Below are 17,872 nucleotides of genomic sequence, written 5' to 3'. Positions count from 1 at the left end.
GCCTACTAATGGTAAGACGACTTGCTCTTATACATATATATAAATATTATTAACTTATAATATTATAAAGTATAAGGGTTGAATTTTAACTTTTAAAATTCTAAGGGCTTAACTTGGAATTAAAGTATTCATGGGAAAACTTTACAAATTCCAAAACTTGAGGGCAAGTTTTTGAAACTATTAAAAAATTTTCATTTCATAACTTATGAGTTTAATGGTTCATTAAAATGAAGACTATTCATTTTTTATGTAACCTCTTATTCTTTAATAACACTTTTAAAGAAGTGACTCTTAAACATCCATAACTTGAGGACAAGTTATGGAGTCATAATACTATTTAATGAAAAAGACTCTTCATTTTTTTTTATGTAACCTATGACACTTTTATGAGTTTTAAGATTCATAAATGTGACCTTTTATGTAACTTGAGGACAAGTTACAAAAACACATTTTATGAACTACCTCTAGATTAATTAGGATTGAAAACAACTAAAACACAAATTTTTTTTTTCCATTAATCTAAACTAACTCATAAATCAAGGAAACACAAAAAAAAAAAAAAAACTTTTGGATTCCATAACTTATGGAGTTTAATGTTTTGTTTTATGATGAAACTTTTCATGTTCCGTAACTTAAGAACAAGTTATGAAATTCTTTAAAACATTAAGACCAAGTTTTGTAACTCCATAAAAAATTTTGAATCAATTTTTTTTTAAACCTTTTCATATCCATAACTTATGGAGGTTTCAAAAAACTCTTTAGATCAAACTTTTAAAACTAATAAAATAATCACATCATTTTATCTTTTACTAAATTTGACCTAATTCAACTCATATAGCAAATGATTCAAATTTTACAAATAATTAGTTTTTCACAAAAACAAGTAATTATCTTAAAATTTGACAAACGTCATGTTTTTTTTTTCCTTTTTTTTCAACTTTGAAAATAAAACATTTGCATCAATATAACAGAAAACAACCCATGGCTCTGATACCACTGTTGGGTTTTGAGCATTCTAAAACTCCTATGGTGTATATGCAACCCTATAAACCTTGGATCTATGCTTTCTCTATTATACATGCAAATATTAACTATTCCAAAGTTTCATCCTAACTAGCATATTATGAAGCACCTATCCTACAAAGTTCTAGTTAGATACATACCTTTTGATGTAGCTTGATGTCTTCAAGCTTTAAGAGCTTAGCCCCAATAGTGTGGAAGCCTCAAATGGAATCACAAATCACCAAAACACCTTGAAAGAACTTGAGAGAATATGTATGCACACTAAAATCGGCCCACTCTTATTTTCACACACTTGTTCCAATTTTGTGAGCCAAGGACCCCTTTATATATTATGGAGGATTAGGGTTACATCCATGTAAACCCTAATACCCATGACCTTTCATTTACATAGTATCCATGGGTTAAAAGCTCCATGGACCATCCATGAAAGCTTAGCCCAACCTAAATGAACTTGGCCCATTCCATATATATAAGAGTCCATATTTAATTAGTTCTTTTTTATCACTTAATTAATTCTAAATTAATTCTTGATCAATACTAATTAAATAATATGATTCCATATTAATATATTAGAACTTATAATATATTAATATAAATCATAAATATACTATTCTCAAAAGACTATCCATATAAATTGTGCCGGTGAAGTGCAACCCAAATGGACCATGCCGGGTCGGGTCAAGTACATACCAAATATAGGTATGGACTTCGACATTAATCCAACAATAGTTTGAAGAAATAATAAAACCTTCGTTTGGTTATCTGATGTGTTAAACTGTTATGTGATTTCTGTATGGTGACTTGGAAAACTGCGAGACAATGCTTGGGACGAGTATGAGTAGGTGTGAAAGGTAGTAGATGCATATACTACCGGAAGCATAGGACTCACACTTGGATCAGGGAAAGTCATAAGGTTACCAAGAAGCTAGTAATTGATTCTGTTTTATTCAAGTATGTCGTTACCATCGTTTCGGTAATGACTAAGAAGATAATTGTTATTCCGACCCTAGTGGTCATACCAAATTGAGTCCGACTAAGATAAGTATGTTACGTGGTTCAGAGAACCAAGTTTGATGTAACATACGACTTAAGGCAGAAGATTGACATGGAAGATAATCAAAGCAATTGTGATCGTCGTTAAAGTAAGAAACTTGTAACTAAAAGGTGATTATATCGCATTAGAACATGACCCATCGGTCTATTATGATAATCGAAGGAAGAAACTTATCTCAAGTTTGTTAAAGAAGGAGTCTCTAATAAAGATCGAGATCCTGACATGAAGATCATGATTGGAAGTCTAACATGAGATAGAGAGCGGGTCCACGATTGGGCACCGCCTGCAGTCAGGAAGTCTTAGAGTTAGATACTCGTTCGAAGAAACATCAAAGTTATGGTTATTACTTGGGATGAAGAGATAACGCGTGGAGTCATCATGTGAGCCCTGTTTCGTTGATGATTCTGGGACGTAATCATCCTAAGGGGGAGATAATTGTAACGCCCGTAGATCCGGGCTAGTCAGTTTAGAGATAATAGGGGTCGAAAACGACTTTTCGACAAAAGATTATTTAGAATAAATAATCTTAACCAAGTTTTAGAATATTTCTCAAGGGTTCCGGACATATAAACAACGCCGAAATCCGAGTTATAACGAAGAAGTTATGATTCGTCAAAGTTTTACGGCAAAACCGGCACGACACCGGGAAGCGTAAATAGTGAATTTACGATAGAGCGAGTTTCAGCCTTAGCGATCTAAACAAAAGTCGTAGAATATGTTAAACCAAGAGCGTCCATAAAAAGAACGCCCAAATCTGACTTCGTATGAGGAAGTTATGATTTTTCGAAGTTTCGGCTTAGAAGTGTACAGCCCGAAGTTCGAGTATTAGACTGAGCGGTTTTTAGCCGACACAAACTAAACGAGAATCAAAGATCTCGTTATTTGTAGCGTAACGATAAAAAGACAGACGAAAACGGACGTCGGACGAAGAAGTTATGAATTTTTAACGGACCAATCCTGTCCCGGCCTGTTAAAAATATAACTTTTAAAATAAATTCAAAATTAGCAGACGGAGTCTAAACGAAAGTTGTATAGTGCGTTCCCGACTACGCATGGATATAAAGAACGTCAAAAACGGAGCTCGTATGCGAAAGTTATGATTTTTAGAAGTCGGGAAAGAAAAATGCGAAACTGCGAGGGGGGTGTTGACGTGGCTCAATCAGGGTCGTCGCTTGCTGATCACGGTCTGGTCTTCGGATTCGGACACGTCGCCTCGCTTCGCCCTATGCCCAACGTCCAAGGTTGGTACGCCCAGCGTACCTTCGGACCTTATCCTCTTCCGAGTGCGAGCCATCTGTACGCGAGCTGGAGCCTTATCCGAGCTACGCCCAACGTAGCTGAATCCGACGCCCAGCGTAAATCCGAGATCAGGCGCCTATAAAAGGCATGCGAAGGGTTCCGAGTTTTTCACACATTTTCACACCAATCCTCTTTCTCTCTCTAGTTTCTTCTTCTCTCTAAGAGCCCAAACCACCCCTAAACCCTAGGAAAAACCCCTAGCACCCAAAGGAAGCCCCGAGGCTCCCGGAGTCCCGAGAAAAAGGGTCTTTCGGTTCGGAAACGCTGCTCCGAGCAAAGCCCGGTTTTTAATAAAACCCGTTGTAAGTGAGCTACGCCTATGCAATTTTTAATATAACTTTTAAATAATTATAGTAATGTTATTAGGCCCTTAAAATAATTATTTGGGCTATTATTATGAGTTATATTGAGTGTTATTTAACGCTTATATAATAATAATAATAGTTAAACTATTAATTAGTCGCGGTTAACGTTAGACTAAACCCTAGTGGTATTGATACTAGGCTTTGTCAAGGGAAATTATTTTGAGATAACGAAGCGATGTTCGAGTACCGAGTCACCACCTTATCCGGTGAGTGCATAGTTACTTTCATCTTACACATAGATATGAAGTATTTTATATAAACTATGTGTTATGTGTGCATATTATCTGTATACTTGCTATCTATGCTGGATGAACTATTTTATACAAGTTTTAGAGGATTTAAACTGTATATGTAATTATATCTACATAATATGTTGGGTAAAACATGGGTAGATGGAATATGAGTTGGATGATGAGTTGAGAGGTGTTATAGACCACGAGGTGAGTGTGAGAGGTGGACGATGTGAGAAGCATTTCCCAAATGATGGCCCCGTCATCTAGCAGAGTATGGATGACAACCACAGACTATTCTAGACAGTCCAATGGAACGCTAGCGGGCTCGCAACCTGTAGGTGTTGTGAACGATGTGTTCACCTGGTGTACTCTAAACCCTGGCGATCATGCAGACTTGGTGCCAAAACCCTGGCGACTATGCGGACTTAGTTCATGTTCTATAAACCATGGCGACTATGCAGACTTAGTGCCTAAACCCTGGTGACTATGCGGACTTAGTGCCTATTGTATAAATCCTGGCGACTATGCAGACTTAGTGCCTAAACCCCGGTGACGATGGACTTCGTGCCGATTCCTTAGGATGATCCTTAGGAATGAATGAACGAGGAATAGTGGATTCTTAGGGTAGATCCTTAAGAGTAAAGAAGATAATGGGGATGGGTAATTGGGTTGATTATTTGATGTTTAAACATAATAATTATATTATTATGGGTTGAAAATCCTATGTACTCACTAGGTTTCCCAACCTGACCCACTCAAGCTTATTTGTATCACAGGTGTCAATATGAAGCTACTTTACACTGAGAGATTTAAAAGAGATATAGATCACTAGTGTAAATGAATGTAAGTTCTGTTTATGCTTATGTTTCTGTATTGACGATGACATCCCAAATGTTTTAAAATGAGTAAAAATACATTTATTCGGAAATGCTTTGATAATGTATTTATCATGTTTTACTGGGAACAAATTCCGCAACATTTTTATTAAAAGAAGTACTCTGATTTTTATAAAGCATAAACAAAATCGGTCTTTTCTGGCCGTGAAAATGGGGATGTCACAGTTGGTATCAGAGCATTAGTTTAAGCGAACTAGGAATATGGATTTATTTCTAGACTTAAACTTAGAATGCTAAGTGATGATCGTGAGGAGTGTGTCTAATGAATTTAGGTAATACACCTGAATAGACACAAGCACTAGCTTATTTAGGAAAATGGTTAATATGATTTATGTGCTAAATGATTTATGCCTTATATGATGTTACTTGTTCGGATCTATGGTCTGTTGCCCACCGGATCTGGAAACCTTATGTGTTCAGGACTCTAAACGTACGACTAAGATATTAGAACTAACATGTAAACGTTTCGGAGTGATAAGGACGGTTTAAACTTCTATCCTAAATAAGGATCTAAATTCACCGTATTCGGTGTATAGATCGAGATGGCAAGAACCCGCAGTGGAGCTGGGAATGCGAATGGGAATAAGAATCAACCCCCAGTGATTCAGCAAATACTTGTTGTAGTAGAAGTTGCACCCGAGCCAATCACCATGGCTGGAGTACAAGCCATGATTCGGGCTATGTTAGCAGAACAAAGGGAAGAAATGAGACAGATGTTGAATAGGGACGAACCTATCGTTCCCGTTGAGCAACCCGAGCTGAGTCCCGAGCAATCGGAGGAAGGGAACTATAGCTGCCCTGTGAGTCAAGTTGGGACTCAAGGAGAACGAAGGAATGGCCTGGGGAGGGGGAATGACAAGGATGGACGAATGTATAAGAATTTCTTGGGTGCCAAGCCACCAAGTCTTTCTGGAAGCCCGAAGCCGGTTGAGATTATGGACTGGATCTCCGAAATGGAGATGGCGTTTGAGAGCTGTGACTGTAGCGACAAGCAAAAGACCGTCTTTGCGGTCAGACAACTGAAGACCGGAGTATTGAGCTGGTGGAAGTTATTGGCAGATACGATGCCCAAAGGAGAAGCAAGCAAGATGTCTTGGGAAGATTTCATGGAGCAGCTGAAAATGCAATACTGCTCAGAGATAGATCTGATAGACCTAAACAACGAGTTTCAGAACCTGAAGAAAGCGAATATGAGTGTCGATGAGTATGCCACCACATTCACCGAGAGGATGAAGCTATTTCCCTACTTGGCTCCTACTGAACTCTCTAAGATAGATAGGTTTGCTAACGGGCTGCCAATAGACTTTGGCCCGACGGTTAAAATGGCAACTACTTTAAAGACAGCCGTTAGAGCAGCTAAGAATGTAGAGACCCAGATAAGAGAAAAGGGTCTAGAACAGGATAAGGCGGGAGAAAAGAGGAAGTTTGAAGGATCTTTAAAATCCAACAAAGAAAGAAAATTCTCAAAATCTGAAGGAGGAGGAGGAGGAGGTGAAGCTAAGTGGTGCGAGAAGTGTAAAGAGAAACACTTCGGGAAATGTAACGAGGAAGTGACTTGCTACAAATGTGGAAAGATAGGGCATTACGCCAGCAAGTGTACATCCAACAAAAGGGTGTGCTACAGATGTAACAAAGAAGGGCATGTTTCTAAAGACTGCCCGAAGAGAACGAGGCTGCAAGGCCAGAAACGCCACCAAGGCCAAGGGCATTCCACATGCTCCTCGACGAAGCAGAGAACAACGCAAGGAATCGAGGATGAGGAATTCATACCCGAAGATCAACTTAAGAAGTAACCAAGGGATAGTATCGTATAATGTAGCCTATTAGAGGCATAGTATAGGGTGAACTTGAACACCTATGTAATAGTTTCAAGAAATAATAAAACCTTCGTTTGGTTATCTGATGTGTTAAAATGTTATTGTGATTTCTGTATGGTGACTTGGAAAACTGCGAGACAATGCTTGGGACAAGTATGAGTAGGTGTGAAAGGTAGTAGATGCATATACTACCGGAAGCACAGGACTCACACTTGGATCAGGGAAAGTCATAAGGTTACCAAGAAGCTAGTAATTAATTCTGTTTTATTCAAGTATGTCATTACCATCGTTTCGGTAATGACTAAGAAGATAATTGTTATTCCGACCCTAGTGGTCATACCAAATTGAGTCCGACAAAGATAAGTATGTTACGTGGTTCAGAGAACCAAGTTTGATGTAACATCCGACTTAAGGCAGAAGATTGACATGGAAGAAACTTGTAACTAAAAGGTGATTATATCGCATTAGAACATGACCCATCGATCTATTATGATAATCGAAGGAAGAAACTTATCTCAAGTTTGTTAAAGAAGGAGTCTCTAATAAATATCGAGATCCTGACATGAAGATCATGATTGGAAGTCTAACATGAGATAGAGAGCGGGTCCAAGATCGAGCACCGCATGCAGTCAGGAAGTCTTAGACTTAGATACTCGTTCGAAGAAACATCAAAGTTACGGTTATTACTTGGGATGAAGAGATAACGCGTGGAGTCATCATGTGAGCCCTGTTTCGTTGATGATTCCGGGATGTAATCATCCTAAGCGGGAGATAATTGTAACGCCCTTAGATCCGGGCTAGTCAGTTTAGAGATAATAGGGGTCGAAAACGAATTTTCGACAAAAGATTATTTAGAATAAATAATCTTAACCAAGTTGTAGAATATGTCTCAAAGGTTCCGGACATATAAACAACGCCGAAATCCGAGTTATAACGAAGAAGTTATGACCCGTCAAAGTTTTACGGCAAAACCGGCATGACACCGGGAAGAGTAAATAGTGAATTTGCGATAGAGGGAGTTTTAGCCTTAGCGATCTAAACGAGAGTCGTAGAATACGTTAAACCAAGAGCGTCCATAAAAAGAACGCCCAAATCTGACTTCGTATGAGGAAGTTATGATTTTTCGAAGTTTCGGCTTAGAAGTGTACAGCCCGAAGTTCGAGTATTAGACTGAGCGGTTTTTAGCCGACACAAACTAAACGAGAATCAAAGATCTCGTTATTTGTAGCGTAACGATAAAAAGACAGACGAAAACGGACGTCGGACGAAGAAGTTATGAATTTTTAACGGACCAATCCTGTCCCGGCCTGTTAAAAATATAACTTTTAAAATAAAGTCAAAATTAGCCGACGGAGTCTAAACGAAAGTTGTAGAGTGCGTTCCCACCTACGCGTGAATATAAAGAACGTCGAAAACGGAGCTCGTATGCGAAATTTATGATTTTTAGAAGTCAGGAAAGAAAAATGCGAAACTGCGAGGGGGGTGATGACGTGGCTCAATCAGGGCCGTCGCTTGCTGATCACGGTCTGGTCTTCGGATTCGGACACGTCGCCTCGCTTCGCCCTACGCCCCGCGTCCAAGGTTGGTACGCCCAGCGTACCTTCGGACCTTATCCTCTTCCGAGTGCGAGCCAGTTGTACGCGAGCTGGAGCCTTATCCGAGCTATGCCCAACGTAGCTGAATCCGACGCCCATCGTAAATCCGAGATCAGGCGCCTATAAAAGGCATGCGAAGGGTTCCGAGTTTTTCACACATTTTCACACCAATCCTCTTTCTCTCTCTAGTTTCTTCTTCTCTCTAAGAGCCCAAACCACCCCTAAACCCTGGGAAAAACCCCTAGCACCCAAAGGAAGCCCCGAGGCTCCCGGAGTCCTGAGAAAAATGGTCTTTCGGTTCGGAAACGCTGCTCCGAGCAAAGCCCGGTTTTTAATAAAACCCGTTGTAAGTGAGTTACGCCTATGCAATTTTTAATATAACTTTTAAATAATTATAGTAATGTTATTAGGTCCTTAAAATAATTATTTGGGCTATTATTATGAGTTATATTGAGTGTTATTTAACGCTTATATAATAATAATAATAATAGCTAAACTATTAATTAGTCGCAGTTAACGTTAGACTAAACCCTAGTGGTATTGATACTAGGTTTTGTCAAGGGAAATTGTTTTGAGATAACGAAGCGATGTTCGAGTACCGAGTCACCACCTTATCAGGTGAGTGCATAGTTACTTTCATCTTACAAATAGATATGAAGTATTTTATATAAACTACGTGTTATGTGTGCATATTATCTGTATACTTGCTATCTATGCTGGATGAACAATTTTATACAAGTTTTATAGGATTTAAACTGTACATGTAATTATATCTACATAATATATTGGGTAAAACATGGGTAGATGGAATATGAGTTGGATGATGAGTTGAGAGGTGTTATAGACCACGAGGTGAGTGTGAGAGGTGGACGATGTGAGAAGCCTTTCCCAAATGATGGCCCCGTCATCTAGCATAGTATGGATGACAACCACAGACTATTCTAGACAGTCCAGTGGAACGCTAGCAGGCTCGCAACCTGTAGGTGTTGTGAACGATGTGTTCACCTGGTGTACTCTAAACCCTGGCGATCATGCAGCTTGGTGCCTAAACCTTGGCGATCATGCAGACTTGGTGCCAAAACCCTAGCGACTATGCGGACTTAGTGCTTGTTCTATAGACCATGGCAACTATGCAGACTTAGTGCCTAAACCCTGGTGACTATGCGGACTTAGTGCCTATTATATATATCCTGGCGACTATGCAGACCTAGTGCCTAAACCCCGGTGACGATGGACTTCGTGCCGATTCCGTAGGATGATCCTTAGGAATGAATGAACGAGGAATAGTTGATTCTTAGGGTAGATCCTTAAGAGTAAAGAAGATAATGGGGATGAGTAATTGGGTTGATTATTTGATGTTTAAACATAATAATTATATTATTGTGGGTTGAAAACCCTATGTACTCACCAGGTTTCCCAACCTGACTCACTCAAGCTTATTTGTATCACAGGTGTCAATATGAAGGTAGTTTACACTGAGAGATTTAAAAAAGATATAGATCACTAGTGTAAATGAATGTAAGTTCTGTTTATGCTTATGTTTCTGTATTGACGATGACATCCAAATGTTTTAAAATGAATAAAAATACATTTCTTCGGAAATGCTTTGATAATGTATTTATCATGTTTTACTGGGAACAAATTCCGCAACATTTTTATTAAAAGAAGTACTCTGATTTTTATAAAGCATAAACAAAATCGGTCTTTTCTGACCGTAAAAATGGGGATGTCACATCAACCATCTGTAGGTTCCATTCTCCTCTTGCTTTTAAAAATGATTTATTGAAGCCCCGTTGGTAAGAACCGAAGACGATAGAACTGAAGAAACTGACACGTCCACCAACTGCCATGAATGATCGACCCTACCACGACCTCTGTTGATTCCTTCTTTCTGTCTCACAACCATCGAACCGAGATTACACCACTAGCGGATTTTCGCATGGCTTTGATTTGTTTATGTTCCTGAAACTATTCATTCCTCACAATATTGCATCAGTAGTTGCCTATAAATCTTTAGTTACCAAATTTACCCTTAAGATTGGATTTCAATTTGTAGAAAAAGGGAGGTGACATAGAGGTTGTTAAGGAACAATATGATGGGAATAACACTAAAAATTGGCCTATCATAAGCAATTAACATGCTCGAGGAAAGTGTACAAAAAGTGTTTGAAGAAATGTCGGAGAGAGAACAAAAGGTGAGTATCAACACTACAAAATCTTTAATTATGGTCTCTGATTTTATCTATTAATGTGCTATATTTTGTGAATGTTTTGTTGATCTATTTTCATAACTTCCAACAATGAAAATGTACTCATATGAAGGAAATAACAACTCCATGCCACTTGACTGAATGGTTCAGCCCTAAGAGTGGATGTAATGCTGCTAGGACTTCTATTTGGATTTTACTTCAGTGTTTTTTCACAACAAGCCAAAAGTAACTTACCGTTTTGCCTTTTGTACTTATGTAGTAATACCCTTTTATGTAGACATGTAAGTTGATAGCACTTGTGGTATTTTAGGGTCAACTGTTAGCTTACATAAAGTAATATGGACTGAAAAAAAACAAAAAAAAATGTCGAGGGAATGAGAAAGTAAGAACAGGCTCTTCCCAATGGCTTCCCTGCACAGAAGATTGAGGCTTAAATTGCTGTTGTGAGTGTTATTTTCGATCAATTCTTTATATGCTTTTGATTGTTTGTTGTATAAGTTCAAATGATTATTCAATTTCCCAATAAGTTATTATGTTAATTTGAGTTGGGTAGATTGTATTCTTTTTGTTTATGATTTTAAATTTAAAAAAAAAATTAGTTAACAATGAAGAAACATTAAATTATATTTAAAAACGTGGTGGCATTTGATACAACTGCTTTTTATTTCCACATACAAGATCTACTCATTTTTGTATAGAATGAAACATGCAAGTGCAGGATTAGGCTTTCAGAGTTTGGATTTCACAAGAGGTGGTAAAGTTTATTATTTTATTACTTTATAAAGTTTTTTTGTTTAATCACTAGAACTTGATTTTAGTTATGTCCTTTAATGTTGACTTCTAGTCTTACAAATTTTTTAAGGGTAATGGTTTGCTTTTAATCACTTTTTTATTATTTAATTATCTTCGATTGTATCTTATAATTAACATGCATTAATATTTGTTTAATGTAGTAAAAACGTTGATACAGCTGAAATTTAAGTCAAAGAGGAATGGTGGATTTTACGCTAAAGTATGCAATTTTCTTGACCAATAAACATTATTTTATTTTTGTAACCCTTAACACAATGTTGATGTTGCTTCACTTTTTGAAAAAGATGGCATATGTTTTGTTAATCTACAATTTGAAGACAAACACAACCGAATTTCAAAATGTATTTGATGGCAGCTTCTAACATTCAGGTTAGAGATATTTTGAAAGTTAGATTGACCAAGTTGTAACTTTTATTTTTTTCATTATTAACTTTCTTTTTTATAAGTTTTGAATGAATATTAATTATGTAGGTATGCAATATAAGCCCATTGAAGAAAAGTTAAATTCTCCAATTTTACCGAAAATAGCTAAGTGCAATAAATATGAATATGATTTCATCTATTTGTTTTCCTTTTCTTCTCGTTATCTCAATGACATTGGAAAGTGAAAATGTGTTGCTATTTTAATGACATCTGTATAACTTGGCTAGATTTTTGAAAATACAAAGATGTAATAGAACGAAATGAATAGATATGGATTAATATAATAGGTCCAGAGGTAAACCTACCATCTCTGTCTGAAATCTATCACACAGGCTCAGAGCATATCTTCTAAGGTTTGGATGGTCCTCTCACTTTGCCCATCTGTCTGGGGATGGTAGGCGGTGCTCATATCGAGCTGAGTTCCCAACGACCTCTGTAGCGATTGCCAAAACCGGGAGGTAAACCTACTATCTCTGTCGGAGATAATAAATATTGGTACGCCATGTAATCTCACAACCTCTATTATGAAGATCCGGGTCAATTTTTCCATTTTATACTTTTCCTTAATTGGCAGGAAATGGGCAGATTTGGTCAACCGATCGACAATCACCTAGATGGCCTCCAATCTGTCTATCGTCTTGGACAATTTGGTTATAAAATCCATTGGCATTCTCTCCCATTTCCACTCAGGTATCTCCGGTTGCTGAAGGAGTCCCGAGGGCTTTTGATATTCTACCTTCACCTTGGCGCAAGTCAGACACTTGCTCACGTAGGTAGCAATTTCTGCCTTCATATTCGGCCACCAATATTGTTGTTTGAGGTCTAAATACATTTTGTCGGAACCCGAATGGACGGAGTATTTTGTATTGTATGCTTCATTCATGACCACGTCTCTGAATCCTCCAAATTTTGGGGTCCAGATCCGGTCCATGAGATAGTAAGCTCCATCCTCTTTGTAGCACCTGGTTCTTGGAATGTATTTTTATTTAAGTATTTTTGCATTTTTGGCCTTGGACTCGGCGAGTTGAAGGACCAACTCGCCGAGTAGAAGTGGGATGAGGCGCGGGATTTAAGTGATGGACTCGTCGAGTCGGGTCCCGGACTCGACGAGTAGACTCTGACTGGACAAAAACCCTAATCTGAGACTTTGCACCCTATTTAAACAATGTTATGACGGCCACAACGTCCCTTATGCTCCCAGAACACCTCTCATTGAAACCCTAGCCGTTATTGAAGCAATCTAAGCCTTGTTGGTGGATTTTGGTGCTTGTGGTCTTAAGAAGGAAGGAGAAAGGCTTGAGGAAGCAAGTAAAGACCAAGGGAACCCGAGTTTGTGCACCTTCTACAGTTCATTGAATGTAAAAAGCTGTAACCTTGCTCTTTCATTTGTTAGATCCCTTTTTGGGGAGACTTAGGGCTTTTATAAGCCACTTTTGATGGCCAACCATGATTGCAAACATGGTTGGGGGTTAGAGCTTCTGAATCACGTCATTAAAGGAGTCACAAGGCAGTTGGGGACTGCTTTTGCACCCATGAAAGGCCCCATGCATCTTAAGAGCTTGTTTTATGTCTTTTTGAGCTCAAAGACCCATGCAAGCACGTAAAGTTTGTAACTTTACATGCTAGATCGATTATAGAAGCTTGGATCTATCTTTTGATCAAAGGTTGTACATTAGAATTCAAGGATTTAGAGTGTAGACATGACTGACTCGGCGAGTTCGTTCTTGGACTCGACGAGTCCGAGGCTTTGAGCCCCATATCTGTTGAGAGTCAAAGGAACCCAGTTGAGTATTAGAAGGGTTGTAATCGGACAAGAAGAGTTACCCAATGTATTGGACGTGATTTTAGACCTGGATTTCATGGGACTCGAGGAGTGCTAGAACAGACTCGGCGAGTCCAAGGCAATCTTCTTAAGAATGAAGATGAACTCGACGAGTTGTTCATCAACTCGGCGAGTCGAGGACTGAACTTGTTTATCAGATGAAGGTGAACTCGATGAGTGGTTCATCAACTCGGCCAGTCGGATGAGTTTCATGCGATGTTCATGTGAGGGAGGAACTCGTCGAGTTGACGGCCCAACTCGACGAGTCGGGTCATGGATAAGGACGAGTAAAGGGTGAGGGACTCGGCGAGTTGATGGCCCAACTCGGCGAGTCGGGTCAACTTGAAGTTGACTTTGACTGACCCTGTTTAGGGTTGTACTGGCTGTGTGTTGACTTGAAGGTCGTCGTGTAGGGATCGAGGAGTCGAAGGGAGTCGACTTGTGCGCCGAGGATAATTCAAACACTGCACGACATTGAGGTGAGTTACCTTCCAGTAGGGGTGGGTCTAAGGCCACAATGCCGGCCCACTAAAGAGGAGTATTTGTAAGATGATTTTCTTTGTGATAATTATCTTGGTTTGGTTATGTGCTTTGGTCACGAGTATTATCTGCATGATATGTTACGTGTATAGTAGGGATTAGGATCCCTGACAGCGGCCCTTAGGGTCGTGGGGTAGGTCAGTACCCGGATATGCCTGACTGTATGATTGTACCTTGCTGTTGTATGCTAGTGGTATGGGGTGGAATAGTCCTCAGTTACCGGTTGAAAGATACCGATGATGGTTACCGGTTGAAAGATACCGATGACGATTATCGGTTGAAAGATACCGATGATGGTTACCGGTTGAAAGATACCGATGACGATTACCGGTTGAAAGATACCGATGATGGTTACCGGTTGAAAGATACCGATGACGATTACCGGTTGAAAGATACCGATGTTGGTTATCGGTTGAAAGATACCGATGATGATTACTGGTTGAGAGATACCGATGATATTGTATGGTATGTGGTATGATGGGGGGAACTCACTAAGCTTTGTGCTTACGGTTTCAGTTTTGGTTTCAGGTACCTCTTCGCCTAAGGGGAAGGAGCCGGCGGCGTAGCATCGCATCACACACACATATGATTTCCGCATGGACTTTTCTGGGATTATACTCTGATATGTTATTATTCTATGGCTTGGGTTTTCAGACATGATACATTGTTTTATGAGATGATGTGTTTTCACAGTATTTTCTTATGAATGTTTTTATGTGTTGGTTAATTAAAAAGAAATTTTTGGACCTGAAAATTGGGATGTTACAAGTTGGTATCAGAGCACTGGTTTGAGGGATTCGGACGCACCCTCGGGGGTGTCTGGACTCAAACTGAGGGGCTAAAAGGTTTTTACAAGGAAAATGGTTTTCTAAAATCTAAATGAAAGGATTTTACGAAAGACGAAGTGTGTGATGCATGCGACTGGCCGGGCTCAAGTAAGTTTTCCCTAAGATACCCATACTTGATATGTTATGCTATATGGTTTTGATTGAGAAAACTGCATGCTAGAATAGGACTAAGGATCTAGGAGGATGCCTTGTGTGCCTGATATATGATTCTGAGAATTGCATGCTAGTTAGGGCTAAGGATCTAGGAAGGATGCCTTATATGCCTGTTGTATGAGCTGTATGCTAGGACTATTTAGTCAGCAGTAGGATGGCCTGTGTAGGTTATGCCTGATTTGGTTACCCAATGCTCGAATGCTGCTTGCTTTGTGCTATGGGGGTTCTGGCCACCTTCAACTAGCTAAGGAACGGATATGTAACGGTATCTGCAAGTTAGTTAGGGGGAAGTGGTGGGGACTCCTACTGCAGCTGATGGCGGAGGGTAGGTCGGAGAGTGCCCTAGGAAAGCCTAGGATGAGGTCAGTAGAAAGGGTATCGGTAAAAGGGACTTGGTGAAGTCGAAGAAATCCTTGATGAAAGTACGGGTAGATGTGGAAGGTAGTATAGGCCCGTACTACTGAAAGCAGAGGACCCGTACTCGGATCAAGGAAGGTTGAGACAGAACCGGGAACCTTGGAGAGTGTGTTAGACCTCTCGAGAGTATGTATGATCCTGACATTTATGCGCGTATTTCCAGCATGGTGACCACGCGACATGGAGCAGGAGGTTCCGGATCAGGATCCGGATCGGGCTCGGGTGCAGGATCCGAGCAGGTTGATGACGGGTTGCGCGAGTTCATCGCGTCTGAGATCACGAGAGGCATTCTTGAGTCAACCCCGGTCATTTTCGGGTCGATCAAGGAAGGGATTGTTGAGCTGATGGAGGATCGCCTCCGGGCATTCAGGAGTGATATGGCGTCTAGCCAGACGAGTGCGCGCACACTGTCCTTTAAGGACTTCCGAGGGAGCGGTGCGCCGGATTTCCATGGGGCGAAGGACCCCATTGCTGCCAGACGATGGATTGCAGACATTGAGTCTGCACAGCTGACTAGCTTCTGCCCCGAGGGGTCGAAGGTGAGGTATGCAGCAGGATGTTTGAGAGACAGGGCCAGAGATTCGTGGGAGTCGGTTGGTGACTCTCTGGGAGCCTCGGCTGTTAAGGCTATGACCTGGTCAGATTTTGTGACCCGGTTCAGGGCTGAGTTCGCACCTGCGGTGGAGCTTCAGCAGTTGACAAGAGATTTCTTGGACATGAGACAGACTACGGAGACTGTGGCGGAGATCACCGCTAAGTTCCGGGAGAGGGCATTGTTTGTGCCCCAGTATGCGGGTGATGAGGACATGAGGAGGACCCGCTACCATGATATGTTACGAGCTGACATCCGGGAGCATGTCAGTTTCTCAGCTTGCCCTACCCTGGATTCCATGATTGCCAGGGCTAGGGAGAGAGAGATTGATCTGGAGCACATCCGGAAAAGGAAGGCAGCGGAGGGGCTGACGACGGGGGCTTCGGGGAAGAAGCCCAAGGGATCCGATGGTAGGCCGAAAGGCCAGTCTGGGCGGGACCGCTGTGGGAAATGTGGTCGGTCACACGAGGGAGGTTGCCGCACTGGGCCGGGTTCAGGCTGCTATAAGTGCGGCAAGGTTGGGCATTTTGGTAGAGATTGTACCGCCCCTACTCCTGCGGTACAGATGACAGACCTGATTTGCTTCCATTGCAATCAGAGGGGCCATAAAAAGGCCAACTGCCCAAGATTGTCAGCAGCATCAGCAGCGGCGCCAGCAGTGGCGCCGGTCTCAGCGACAGCGCGGGTTGCAGATGGCCGGAAGGCCAAGACAGAGGCTCCAGTGGTGCGGAGCCGAGCATTTCAGTTGACAGTCGAGGAGGCACGCGCTGCACCTAATGTGGTGACGGGTATGACTTCTTGTTTATGCTTGTATGATATGCTGCTGTGATGTTGATATGTTATGTATGCGCTCTGGTTAGGATCATTCCATGTGAACGGTATTCCAGTTCGGGTATTGTTTGATTCGGGTGCTACCCGATCGTTTGTCTCTCTTGCGCTTAGCAAGAAGTTTCCGGAATCTTCGGGCATGTTGGATTGCCCTCTAGAGGTCGAGATTGCGGACGACCGGTCGGTACGAGCGTCAGAGGTCTACCGGGATTGTGTTTTGAGGCTGTTCGAGGAGCGTTATCTGGTAGATCTGGTTCCCATACCTTTACGGGGGAACAAGGTTATTATCGGTATGGATTGGCTGCGCCCCAATGAGGCAGTGATTGACTGTGCACAACAGTTGGTGCGGATCAGGACCCCACGTGGGGGAGAGCTGGTAATTCAGGGCGAGAGGCCACTGCGAGGACCAGCTTTATGTTCAGCAGCGAGAGTTAGGTGTTACCTCCAGCAGGGTTGTGCAGGTTATGTCGCCTATGTTATGGATACCCGGGAGGCGGGTAGGGCGACGGTGGGCGATGTGCCCGTGGTGCGAGAGTTCGCGGACGTATTCCCCGAGGAGCTGCCTGGGATACCTCCGGAGCGACAGGTGGAGTTCAGGATCGACCTAGTCCCTGGTGCGGTTCCGATAGCCAAGGCACCGTATCGGTTGGCTCCTACCGAGATGCAGGAGTTGTCTACACAGCTGCAGGAGCTGTTAGACAAAGGATTCATTAGACCGAGTAGTTCTCCCTGGGGAGCCCCGATTCTGTTCGTAAAGAAAAAGGACGGGTCGCATCGGATGTGTATAGACTATAGGGAGCTGAATAAGGTAGCGGTGAAGAACCGTTACCCACTCCCGAGGATTGATGACCTCTTTGACCAGCTACAGGGAGCGTCTTGGTTCTCCAAGATTGATTTGCGTTCAGGGTATCATCAGATGAGGGTCAGAGAGGAGGATGTATAGA

This window comes from Lactuca virosa, chromosome 7 (genome assembly GCF_052849685.1).
Source record: "Lactuca virosa cultivar CGN04683 chromosome 7, Lactuca_virosa_CGN04683_v6, whole genome shotgun sequence".
In the NCBI taxonomy this organism is placed as follows: Eukaryota; Viridiplantae; Streptophyta; class Magnoliopsida; order Asterales; family Asteraceae; genus Lactuca; species Lactuca virosa.
Note: the sequence above shows the minus strand (reverse complement) of the source record.